Source organism: Aquarana catesbeiana, linkage group LG09 (assembly GCF_042186555.1).
Source record: "Aquarana catesbeiana isolate 2022-GZ linkage group LG09, ASM4218655v1, whole genome shotgun sequence".
In the NCBI taxonomy this organism is placed as follows: Eukaryota; Metazoa; Chordata; class Amphibia; order Anura; family Ranidae; genus Aquarana; species Aquarana catesbeiana.
The window spans coordinates 285,268,880-285,283,009 of record NC_133332.1 but is presented as its reverse complement, the minus strand read 5'-3'; positions in this window follow the sequence as shown (position 1 = coordinate 285,283,009).

Below are 14,130 nucleotides of genomic sequence, written 5' to 3'. Positions count from 1 at the left end.
GGGTGGACCAGGCCAATCTGTCTGGGCTTGACTTCAGACACAGGAAAGCTGGAGGGATCAGATGCCAGAGGAAAGGAAGTTTCAGGCAGTCTTTGGGCTGGTTGGAGAGTCTGAGACCTTTCAGAGTAACGTTCGCATCGCATAGGCGTCTATCCAGCTGTATGGTTAACTAAATGAGGCCCTCTTTAGGTATCCGGGATTGCCATCCTGGCCAGCTCATCCTTGAGGGACTCTGATAAGCCCAGTTGATATTGGTATCTTAGGGCAGCTTGATTCCAGCATGTATCTGCAGCCCATGTGCTGAAGTCCACTGTGTAATCCTCTGCGGAGCACTGCCCCTACTGCAGGGTGTGCAGAGCATTTTCGGACAAAGCCATACATTGGGGGTCGTCGTATAACTGGGCCATAGCCCCGAAGAAAGTGTCAACAGAGTCAGTAATGGGACTTTTTTGTTCAAACAGTCCGTGGGCCAAGACCTGGGGATCATCCAAGAGTAAGGATATAATGAATCCAACTTTAATGTCCTCTAAACTTTCTTGGGTCCCCCGAGAACCGTTCAGTGGTCGGCACTCGTGGTTCAGGAGGCGGGATCGGCACGGTGAGGGAAGACTTCTGAGGCAGCGCAGCAGAAGTAGTACAGGTTGAGGTGGGTCTTGGATCAGGAGACACGGAATCTGAGGGTAAGCGTTGCAGACGACACTCTAATTGAACATAGGTGCCTTGCAGTCTCTGCACTGCTTGGGTAAGTGCAGAGACCTGTTGATACATAGCCTCTACAGGGGAAACGCCTCTGTCGATCTCTGACATGGCTGGATTATACTGTCAGGTGCGAGTATGGAGATCGAGATGCTAAGAGGGCTTCCCTTGCGGCTAAGTGCAGCGTGCCCCTGGAGTTGGGAACAGGGAGAACGGTGCCCAAAGAAGCACGGTTGGCCAGGTGCTTGTTTGCGGTCAGATGAGCTTGGCCACTGAGGGAAGACTGAAGCAGGCAGAGCTGAACTTGCTGTGTTCAGGTAAACAGAGAAACCAGGAGCCAGGCCAGAGGTCATACACAGATAAGTCAGTCCAGAGCATACACAGGGCGAGCCAAGGTCATACACAAGCAGGGTCCAGGTAGAAGCCGAAGGTCAAGCTGGGTGATCAAGAAGCAGAGTCCAGAAGCAGACCAAGGGTCAAACCGGGAGATCAAGAAGCGAAGTCAAGGCAAGCCGGGTCACAAAGGGTAATCACAGATTAGGAAGTAAGGTCAAGGTACACAAGGGAGCTGAGGAGATAATCCAGCAATGTCCTGTAGTAACAGGCTGGTTTAAATAGGGCCACTGGTGCCAGTGTCTGTCACGCCACTCTCGCGCTGTCGTGCACCAATGCGTGATGATCCTCAGTGCACGCTCATGCACATCTCAGAACCCTCCGTGAGCGTCCATGAAGGTTCTGGGCAACATTGCCAGTTCCTGACAATTTGCTGTACATCTCTTCTCTGCTTTCCCATCTATGTGCACAGTCTTGGCTGTAAAGTGTGGGAAGAGGGTGTACCCCTTTACAGAGGATAGACAGCAGGACCTGTTCGCCCAGAGTACGGTGAATTGTCTGGAGACGAGAAGAAAGCTAATTGGGCAAAAGACCCATAAAAACAAAGAACACATTGCAGTACACAACTACGTCTTGCAGAAGATGAACCCACACAGAGAAGGAGGATCCACATCTTGTCCTGCCACGTGTCTGTCTTGCACCATCGTGGACAAGAAAATAAAAAAAATATATTTGTCTGTGTTGTCTCTCACCTCACATAGAAAGACACATGCTCAAAAAATTAGCTTTAGGCAGTTCTCTTCTGTGCAAAGGGCTAAAAAGAGATTGTAGACAGTCCACTTTGGGACTACATTACATAAGAGTACAGTGTTTCCTCTACATCTCCTCTCTGCTGTCCAGTCTGTGTGCGCAGTCTCGGTAAAGTGTGGGAAGAGGGTGTACCCCTTGTCATGGCCAGGATGCATAAAAATGTTTATAATTCATGAAACACTCAGCCAAGGAGTCGTCATACCAGGGGGGGGCATTCCCCTTTGGTGACCTTTAATAAATCATTAATAACGCAAAAACGATCAAAGATAGAACAGAAATTTAAACAGCACAAACCAGCACAAATGTAGCACTAACCAACGAGAACAGTTGTGTCTTTTGGGTGTTGTAGGGGGGCTGAGTGACCTTTGGTGACCTTTAATAAATCATTCATAACACAAAAACGATAAACGATAGAACGGAAATTTAACCCCTTCAGCCCCAGATATGGCTGCTTAATGACCAGGCAATTTTTTGCGATTCGGCACTGCAACGCTTTAACTGACAATTGTGCGGTCGTACGATGCTGTACCCAAACAAAATTGACGTCCTTTTTGTTCCCACAAATAGAGCTTTCTTTTGGTGGTATTTGATCACCTCTTTGTTTTTTGTGCTATAAACAAAAGAAGAGCGACAATTTTGAAAAAAACACAATGGGGGTGGTCATTTACTATAGCGCCAGGAAGTACTGGGCACTATTGCAAATAATAGCACCCATTCTAACCAAATAAAATTTCAACAGGCAAATGTGCGAATGAAAAAGAGCGCTATTACTGGCGCACAAACGTTAGTAAATTCGAAATCAGGGATTCATGATCCATGTAGACCCAAAGGGCCTGGTATGTACTGGGGGGGGACCTACAACGATTTTTTCCTTGATTTTTGGAATACCACACCATAATATTATTGAATAAGTACATACCATTGCATGCATTTGAAGAGTTAAACTGATGTACATTGACTGATTATTCTGCTGAGTACAATGCATCATTTCAGGAGGGATTTGGGATTTGAACTCATGGCTTGAACCTTTGAGGGCAGCAGGGCATACCACTATGATACAGAGCTGAGCACATACCTACAGAGAAAATACATTTACTAATGTTTGATTCTATACAATAATGTTTTGCATTTCAGGCATTAATATTATAGTAACAACCATGCCCATGCTGATGTGGCATTGGCTAATAGGCGTCTGCCTCTTTTCAGCATATGCTTCTGAGTCCAATGCAAGCTTTCAGCAGGTGATACTTCAGTCATTTGCGCACAATTATATTGAGAACATACATTTACTAGTGTTTGATGGTGGGACTACTTTATATTCTAGGTATAATAGTACTCAGCACAGTGACTTAGGCCCCTTTCACACTTGTGTGACCCGAAAGTTGCGCGATTTTGATGTGACTTTAAGCAATGCCTGTGTAATCTTGAGATCTATGGATGCAGGAGTCACAGGGAAAGGCATGCAATTTTCCTGTGATTTTGCATCGGCAATTTTGCCACAATTCCAGGTAATGCCTGTGTAAACTTGAGGTCTATGGACCTCAACTCGCATCAAAGTCAGACCAAAGTAGTACAGGGACTACTTTGAAGTCGGTGTGACTTGAAGTCGCACAGATATGAATGGTACACATTGAAAATCATGGGGTATGACTTATGCGACTCTGATGTCCAAAGTCGCACAGGTGTGAAAGGGGCCTCAGCCCGACTTTGTGAGCGATTTCAGAGACATCAGTGCACTTTCCTGCACAGATGTCTAGTGAAATCACATAGGTCCCAACTGTCCCTGATTTGGAACAAAGTCCCTCTGTCCCTCTTTCCTCCTCATTTGTCCCTCATTTTGCTCTGATCTGTATAGTTGTATATAAAATGCACTTTTTATCTTTCAAAAAGGGTTTCCCAGCGCTAAACCTTTCATCTAATTTCTAAATTGCTTTGTTTGTAAATCTCCAAAGCCAATCTAAAGGAATATTATTGGTAAAAAAAAAAGCAAAAGTTTAACTAATATATATATATATATATATATATATATATATATATATATATATATATATATTTTTTTTTTTTTTTTTTTTTTCTTTTGAATAATTCTCCTTTAAGAAGGTGTTTAAGGAGGTGTCTCCTATGCCTACATACCTTTGCTAATAGGTATCCCTTATACCCATCTCAAAAAGTTAGGATGTGAGAAATTGCCCCCTGAAGTCACCCAAAGTAGTGCAGGAACTACTTTTGGGAATCGTTGTGGCGTTGCACCAATTTGGACAGTTCCATTGCCGTCAATAGGCATCGATTTGGCCTGCAATTTGACATGTCAATTCAGAGCTATGTGAACATGGGTGAAGTTGCATAGATATGAATGGAAATCATGGGGGACAACATTTCATGTGACTCTGAGGTCCAAAGCTGCATGAAAAGTCACCCAAGTATGAAAGTAACCTAATGAGATTAATTGATAACTCCTTTGAATAAGGCCCAATTTTCACTTGTGCGACCTTAAAATTGCACAGCTTTGCCATGACTTGAAGCAATGTCTGTGTAATCTTGTGGTGTATGGACCTCAAATCGCATCAAAGTCAAACCAAGGTAGTGCAGGGACGAATTTGCCACACTTTCAGGATGCACAAGTGACAATAGGGCCACATTCAAAGGTGTTATCTATGAATCTCATTCACACTGCTGCAACCTGAAAGTCACACTATTTTGCTGCTACTTTGTCCCAACTTCTGGGAATGCCTGTGTAATATTGCGCCCTATGTACCTCAAGTCACATGAAAGTCACACCAAAGTAGTACAGGGACTACTTTAAAGTTGGTGCAACTTAAAGTAGCACAGATATGAATGGTTATCATTGAGAATCATGGGGTACAACTTACCATGCAACTCAGAGGTCTAAATTTGCTGGAAAAGTCGCCCAACTGTGAAACAAGTCATATATATTTTAATAAAAGGAGCTCTCATTTACACTTGCATAGGCCTTACTGATTTACATCAGCAGAACAAATGCAGGAAGTGATGTGTGCACATGGGCCAGAAGCAAATGTATGGTGATGCCAAACAAATCAATGAACCTCACCCACACCAAATCTAACTACCACATCCTCCCCACATTGAGTAAGTACATATCCTACACTTACCCGGCAAATCAGCAGCACCTCCTCTTTGCTAATGAGGGACCTCGCCATGTCCACCTAGATGGAGATCCTGACCAGCACAGGAACTTCCAGGTGATTACAATGACTCATTTCTGGGTCAGAAGGTGAAACCACGCTCTTTTGATCGCAACCACGATTAGTATTTTTTATTTTCATTTATTTGCAGATATGCAAATCTGTATTTCTACATATATTTGAAGGGAAATTTGTGAGTGAGTTTGATAAGAAATGGTGTCCCTTGGATAGCAGTAGGTGAATTACAAAGACAAAAAGTCCCAGTTTGAGCCCTGGTTCACACTGACAGCGGGAGGAAATCGTTCAGCTGAACTCACACAATTTCATTCCCGCATGTCCGTCCCGACCGCGGGGGCAATATCAGAGACATCTGTGTAGGTTTCTGCACTGATATCAATACAAATCGCACCCCAAAGTCGCACCAATTAGAACGGTGCAATTGCCACCGATTTGAAATGTCATTTCGCACCAATGTGAACCAGAGCTGACACATACAACACTGCCTATCCACCAGATGAATTCATTACCTGCAATTCTCCACAGCTGTTATAAAGATTCCACTTACTTGCAGGTGTGCTGAAGCCTAGGTTTACATTGGAGCAATTTGTCATGTGATTCGAGAGATCAAATCGCGTGACAAGTCACAGCCTATTGGCAGCAACGGCACTGTTCCAATCAATGCCACACCGATTTTGTGGCGCTGCACCAATTTGCAAAAGTAGTTCCTGCACTACTTTTGCTGATTTCAGGTGTGAGTTCAATACAAATCTGTGTATGAAGCCACACAGATGTCTATCAAGTAGCACCTGAAATCGCACTGACCTTGCTACTTTGAAATTGGGCTACTTCAAGTGAAGTAGCCCGATTTCAAAGTAGCATCAATGTGAACCATATATAGAAATAAGATATAAAAAGATATTGCACTTCCCCAAAACCACCACCCCCAAACCGAATTAAAAGAAAGAAAAGAGAAAAAAAAAAAAAAATCACAACAAACAATCTCAACAATGTACTTTTATTTTGCCAGCAGAAACAAATTTATGTACATTCATTTACTAGCTTCAAAAAAAAAAAAATCTACAGCATATAACAGTGCTACATTTAGCAAAACAATTAGCAATTGGATTTTAAGGGCCCTGCTCATAGGAGCTTACAATCTAAAATTTGTCAAAACCTTAGAGTGGACACAGATTTACTTTCAGTGTATAACGGGCAATACATCACATTTTTATCTGCAAGATTATAGAAACATACTTAACAGTCATTCTTACACAGCATTCCAACATATGTTTTGGATAAGTGCCTTTTTTAATATTAACACCCACCCCCACCCCACAATCCATACATAAATTGGTGACCATGTTCATTTTCTCAGGCCAAACAAACTCCCCCAACTGCAGCCCTTTATATAAGGTAGGTTGTATTGTTAGCACACTGACACATGCCCAATAGAAGTACACACCCACCAGTATCTTTCTATCTGTCTCTTCATGTATGTCTAAAGTGATTGCACCTGATGAGCAGGAACACATAATACTATATGCAACTGTTTTAGCTCTTGGCTATGTGCATCAAACCTCCAACTACAGGCCAAAGATTGAAGTCTATTTGCATCCACATAAACAAAGCAACAGTTTTTTAAGCTTATGTACCCATGCAGTGTAAACCCTACAATTCTGAATGTCCAAGTCCCTGGGCATGATTAGTGCTAACAAACATTGGGGGTTATTTACGAAAGGCAAATCTACTTTGCACTACAAGTGCAAAGTGCACTTGAAAATGCGCTGAAAGTGCACTTGGAAGTGCAGTCGCTGTAGATCTGAAATGAGGGGAAACTCTGCTGATTTTATCATCCAATCATGTGCAAGCTAAAATGCTGTTTTTTATTTTCCTTGCATGCCCCCCTCGGATCTACAGCGACTGCACTTCCAAGTGCACTTTCAGTGCATTTTCAAGTGCACACTTGTAGTTTGCACTTGGCAAGGGTTGTGGGGATGAGGCCCTTGTCCCCATCAACATGGGGACATCCTCCCCATGTTGAGGGCATGTGGCCTGGTACAGATCGGGGGGAGGCGCTCTATCATCCATGCGTGCCCAGATAAGGGTCTGGTATGGATTTTGAGGGGGACCCCCACACCATTTTTTAAACATTTTGGCACGGGGTTCCCCTTAATATCCATACCAGACCTGAAGGGCCTGGTATGGAATTTGGGGGGACCCCCACACATTTTTTTTTTACATTTTGGTTCGGCGTGCCCCTTAATATTCATACCAGACGCAAAGGGCCTGGTAATGCACTGTGGGGAAATCCCAGGCTGTTTTTTTCAATGACTTTTATGAGTATTGCAGGGACCCGACAATTCATTATAGCTGCCGGCGCTACCGCTAGTACTTTTAAATGACTTTCTTTTCCTTTAGAAATGATATTTTGCTCTCCGACTGTTGAAAACACAGGAAACATGCGCCACTTTTCAGGCATACTATAGACACCCCCCGGTACAAAATGTAAAGGAATATTTCACTTTAAGCATTATTAAAATTACTGCTCCCAAAAAAAAAGACCATTTTTAAAACTTTTTTTTGCATTGATACATGTCCCCTGGGGAAGGACCCGGGTCCCCAAACACTTTTTATGACAATAGCTTGCATATTAACCTTTATTAACCTTTTTAAACCCTTTTAAAGGGTGTTTTGCGGCTTTCGAATTTGCCGCGAACACCCTAAATTGTTCGCTACTCGGCGGACTGGCGAACAGCCAATGTTCGAGTCGAACTCATGTTCGACCCGAACAGACAGCCCATCCCTACACATGAACTGTAATGGCATCCCAGTCTTAGTCCGTAGGGTTCAATATTGTGTTGGGCCCACCCTTTGCAGCTACAACAGCTTCAACTCTTCTGGGAAGGCTGTCCACAAGGTTTAGGAATGTGTCTATGGGAATGTTTGACCATTCTTCCAAGTGCATTTGTGAGGTCAGGCACTGATGTTGGACGAGAAGGCCTGGCTTACAGTCTCCATTCTAATTCATCCCCAAGGTGTTCTGTTGTGTTGAGGTCAGGACTCTGTCCAGGCCAGTCAAGTTTCTCCACCCCAAACTCACTCACCCACCCATGTCTTTATGGACCTTGCTTTGTGCACTGGTCCAAATCATTTGGTGGATGGTGGCCTCACAAATACACTTCTGGAAGAATGGTCAAACATTGCCATAGACACACTAAACCTTGTGGATAGGCTTCCCAGCCTTCCAGAAGCTGTTCTAGCTGCAAAGGGTGAGCCAAATCAAATTTTAACCCTACGGACTAAAACTGGGCTGCCATTAAAGGTCATGTGTGTGTGTAAAGGCAGGTGTCCCAATACTTTTGGCTAGATAGTGTATCTGGCAAGATTTACAATGGTGGTGGAACCCTCCTACACATCAATACTATGTTTAGACATAGTTTTAGGACACAGGAGACAAGGCAACTTCTCTACATGAAGCAGCATGTTTGGGAATCGAACCCAGATGTTCAGGGATGCTATGCAGAAGTACTAACCTCTAAGCCACAGAGCTGCCACATGTAAGAACCTCCTACACATAACTACACATAAATACTGCATTTCTTTGGACATTCAGGTGATGGAATTACATTACTCAAGAGTTATTCTTCTTGATTTATTCTGTGATATTTGGTGGTTCTTTGTGGGTGAGTGTAGAATAGTGATATTATCCTCAAATTTTTGGGAATTACATTTTGATTTCTGATGTTGGTACACATATCACATTTTTTGGGCTCAAATTGTGAATATTTGGAAATCATAAAAAGCACAAAAAATTGTGACTCATTTTAAATTTGCATCAGAAATGGTATTGTTTGTGGATTGTAAAGACACCTGTGTGAGTTTGGGTAAAGATTGTTGTGAAATGGAGAGTAACAAGTGAAAGTGACAGAGAAAAATATATTTTACCAAAACATCAAAACATTCTACATTCTAGCATTCTTAAAAACAAAATAGACGAGAAAAAACAAAATAGAAGCAGCAACAATGTTGCAAGGAACATTTATTTCAGAGAAAGATACATTTCATTTCAACATTAAGGCCTGGTTCACACTGATGCAAGCTCATAACGAATGCGATGCATCAAAAACACTTTAAATTCGCATGTCATCCCTAATGTCATTGTTTTCAATGATGGTCGTTCACATACATGCGTTGCGATTCCTCTACGAATGCGATGCGATAAAAAAAAGGGTCTTGTGTGAGTTTACTGCGTTGCGAATTTAGTCTCCATAGACATCAATGTAAATCGTTCTTGAATCGCATTGATGGTTCACATATGTGCGAATTCCACCACACTACTCTCCACAAAAAACAGGAAATACACAGGAAGTTAACACCTTTTTTTTTTTTACATTATGATTCCATTAGCTGGAATATCAATCGCAGCTATGTCCAACTCCTGAAATTCGCGGTAAAATCACGGTAATTTCGCACCTCACACAGGACAAAAAAACGGAACAAATTCACAGCGCAGCAGTGTGAACCAAGCCTTAAAGTATTTATTTATTGTACCATTAGAATCAATGGCTGAAACTTGCATTGGACTATAATAGCGCCGATTTTAATTCTCAAAAACGCATTTTTGCCAAGTGCTAATTTTGGTATTTACTGTAGCGCCTGGTAAAAAAGACACTGGAGCTAAAATGAGAGCTATTTGCAGGTCTGAGCATGCGCAGTTGTGTTGGCACCTAGTTGTACAGAAACGGGGAATTTATCTCTTCTCAGACTTTTAAAGATATTTCAGTGTAGAAATCACTTTTTCACAGTTTAAAAGCAGATTATCTTTAAATAATATACATATTTCAGTACCATTTAGGCAATTATGCAATTCTCCAGCTTTTAGCAGAGTAAGGATTTGGGGGCTATTTCGTTTCAGGGAACTATAGTAAGTTCAATTTTGGGAGTATCTTCTCACCAGCGCTATAGTGAATACCGTTTTAGCGCTAATTAGCGCTACTTTCGCTAATTTGTGCAAATTTGCATGAATTAGCACTGCGGCGCTATAGTAAATGACCCCCAATATCTTTTTTTTTTTGCTATAATAAATATCCCACTTTTTTTTTTAAAAGTATATTTTTTTCCTCAGTTTAGGCCGATATGTATTCTTCTACATATTTTTGTTAAAAAAAAATCCCAATAAGCGTATATTGATTGGTTTGCACAAAAGTTATAGCATTTACAAAAAGGGGATAGATTTATGGCATTTTTATTATTCTTTATTTTTTTTACTAGTAATGGTGGCGATATGCGATTTTTATTGGGACTGTGATATTGCGGCGGACAAATTGGACATATTTGACACATTTTTGGGACCATTGACAATTATACAGCGATCTAAAAATGCACTGATTACTGTATAAATGTCACTGGCAGGGAAGTCGTTAACACTAGGGGGCGATCAAGGGGTTAACTGGTCTTCCATAGGTGTGTTCTAACTGTAGGGGGGATGGGACTGTCTTGGAGGAGAGAGAGATCGGTGTTCATACATAGTATGAACACCGATCTCTCTCTCTCTACTCCCCTGAAAGAAATGGTATTTGTGTGTTTACACACACTGATCCCAGTTCTCGCTCTGTCACGAGTGATTGCGGGTGCCCAGCGGTCATTGTGCCTGCCAGGCACTCGCATCGGCTCCAGGCACGCGCTTGCCCCTAGTGGCCAAAAGGTGAAGCGACGTAAGGTAACGTCATTTCGCTCAGCCGTGCCATTCTGCCACAGTAAAACTGCGGCGGCTGGTTGGCAAGCAGTTAAACAGCACAAACTGGCACAAACATGGCACTAACCAACGAGCCCAGTTTTGTGTCATTTGGCTGTTGTAGGGGGGCTAGGTGATGTCATAGTCTGGAAAAAACATTTGCTAATATCTTAAAAATAAAAGCAGCACAAATGTAAATTTTTACAGCACAAACGTAGCACTAAAGAAACCCACTTGAGTTTTTATTTGTGCTGATTGTAGGGGGGCCAGCTTTGCTGAGCTAATATTATTCACTGTTTATCTAACCCCTTTGTAACTAGAGGTCAATGAAGCCTAGATGCCCAAGTCAAATTTAGGATCATCAGCGAACTCTATTGAAGTCAAAGCAAGCTGAATCTTAAAAATCAATTCTCTCCATTTTCAAGGCTAATAGGCAAGGGATTGCTAAAAAAAAAAAAAAAAAGGGAATGGGAAGCCGAGCATTGCCATGAGGCACATGTACCAATGCAAAAATAAAAGATTTCTTCAATTATTCAGCAGCGAGAAGCTCTTTTTTTAAGACTAATGCTGCGTACACACGGTCGGACTTTCCGACGGGATGTTCGATGTGAGCTTGTTGCCGGAAAGTCCGACTGTGTGTATGCTCCATCGAACATTTGCTGTCGGAATTTTTCCGCACACAAATGTTTGAGAGCAGGTTCTCAAATTTATCTCCAACAAAACTTGTTGTTGGAAAGTCCGATCGTGTGTATGCGGCATTACGGTGCAGCAACAAAAATGCACAATTTGTATAACCACTTGTCTACATGGGATATAAATGGTGACTGGTTGATCAGGGTTGTAAACTTGTTCACCTGGCTATGGGCTTTCTGGTGGAAGTGATTCCATACCTGAACAATACCAGACCACATGCCCTTAATATGGGGATGGTACCATGTTGATGAGGACAACAGCTACCTCCATACAACGTTAGCCCAGTGGATGCCCATTCCTATTTCTAGTTTTATTCAGGCCATAGTTTCATCTGCAGCTGAAGGCTTATTTGTTGAATGAAGCTTTCTGTCTGTGTGTGATCATGGTTGACAGTGATCCTACTTTTGGGAACCACTCTGATTCTTGTTTCCAATTACCAGTGGGGACTGGAGCTTTCAACAACAGCTGGGTTTGACAGCTAGCATCCAAAAAAAGTGCAGTCAAAGGGAAATGTAAATTTAATGCATCCTCAGCTTGAAGCATTATGCAGGGGAATGTTAATCTACAGACTGCGAAAGACAAGGTAATATACTGGGTGGATTAATTGAAGCAGGTGTAGAAAAACAGGGTCATTTTGAGGGAAATATATTTTGATAAAATTTTTATTGATGGCCTAGTTACCAATATTTCAAAATCGTTTCCAGTGAAGCTGTTTACTTCTTAATAAAGTTGCAGAGGACCATGGAACACATTTCCAATTTTGATATGTTTGGTAAAGTACACCTATTGATTTTGAAATAATTGTAACCTCCCTATAGAAGTAGAAAAGCTTGCTCATTCCAGTCTGCCTCCCCTACCTTCCTACTGACCACTGAGACTAGCTGTTAGGCTGGGTTCACACTGATACTACACGACAGTCATACGACTGTCAGGCCCCGTTCACACTGGTACGACAAACGCTCTGACATTGGAGGCTCATGTCGCATGACCTGTGAAAATCAATGTTTCCCTATGGGAGCCGTCTTAACTGGTCCGACACAAGTCAGTCTGACTTTAAAAATGCTCACTACACTACCTTGGTCTGACTTTGATCCTACTTCAGCCCATTGAATATCACTGAAGTCGGATCAAAGTCGGATCGCTGTGTTGACTGATCCAACTTTGGCATGCGACTTGTGCTCTGATGATCTTGAAGGGGAACTCACGCCAAATTTAAAACAAAACTGGCTTGGGTTTCCCCTCCAAGCACATACCAGGCCCTTCGATCTGGTATGGATTTTAAGGGGAACCCCCACGCCGTTCCCCCCCCAAAATCCATACCAGACCCATATCCGAGCACACAGCCTGGCAGGTCAGCAAAGGGGGTGGGGATGAGAACGCACCCCTCCCCCTCCTGAACCGTACCAGGCCACATGCCCTCAACATGGGGGGTAGGTGTTTTGAGGCAGGGGGGCCCTGCACCCCCCCACCCCAAAGCACCTTATCCCCATGTTGATGAGGACAATGTCCTCTTCCCGACAACCCTGGCCGTTGGTTGTCAGGGTCTGTGGGTGGGGGGGCTTATCGGAATCTGGATGCCTCCTTTAACAAGGGGGCCCCAGATCCCTGCCCCCCACCCTATGTGAATGAGTATCAGGTACATTGTACCCCTACCCATTCACCTAAAAATGTGTCAAAAATAAAACACACATGTTTTTAAAGTAATTTATTAGGCAGCTCTGGGGTCTCTTCCGACTTCTTCTCCCCTCTCCGGCTCTTCTGCCTCCTCCGCTGATATGTTCTAGCCCTCTCAGGTTCTTCTCCCTCTGTCCATTGTTTTCTGCCAGGTCTTATCCGCTATCTTCTTGCTCTTTTGCTGGGTCTTCTCCGCTGCCTTCTCCCTCTGTTCTTCTTCTGATGTTGACTCAACGCTCTTTCTCGCTCTAATGCTGGGTGTGCAGTGTGCCACTACTTATATAGGCATGGGGCGAGGTCATCAGAGGCCCGCCGCTTATGACGTCACCACCCTATCATGCCCCGGGTGGTGACGTCATAAGGGGCGGGGCCTCTGGATGACATCACCCGGTGACCCTTGCCAAAATAAGTAGTGGCACACCGCACACCCAGCATTACAGCAGGAGAGAGCGTCGAGTCATAGTAGGTGAGGTTGAAAAAAGACACAAGTCCATCAAGTCCAACCTATGTGTGTGATTATGTGTCAGTATTAAATTACATATCCCTGTATATTGCGGTCATTCAGGTGATTATCTAATAGTTTCTTGAAGCTATCAATGCTCCCCGCTGAGACCACCGCCTGTGGAAGGGAATTCCACATCCTTGCCGCTCTTACAGTAAAGAACCCTCTACGTAGTTTAAGGTTAAACCTCTTTTCTTCTAATTGTAATGAGTGGCCACGAGTCTTATTAAACTCTCTTCTGCGAAAAAGTTTTATCCCTATTGTGGGGTCACCAGTACAGTATTTGTAAATTGAAATCATATCCCCTCTCAAGCGTCTCTTCTCCAGAAAGAATAAGTTCAGTGCTCGCAACCTTTCCTCATAACTAAGATCCTCCAGACCCTTTATTAGCTTTGTTGCCCTTCTTTGTACTCGCTCCATTTCCAGTACATCCTTCCTGAGGACTGGTGCCCAGAACTGGACAGCATACTCCAGGTGCGGGCGGACCAGAGTCTAGTAGAGCGGGAGAATTATCGTTTTATCTC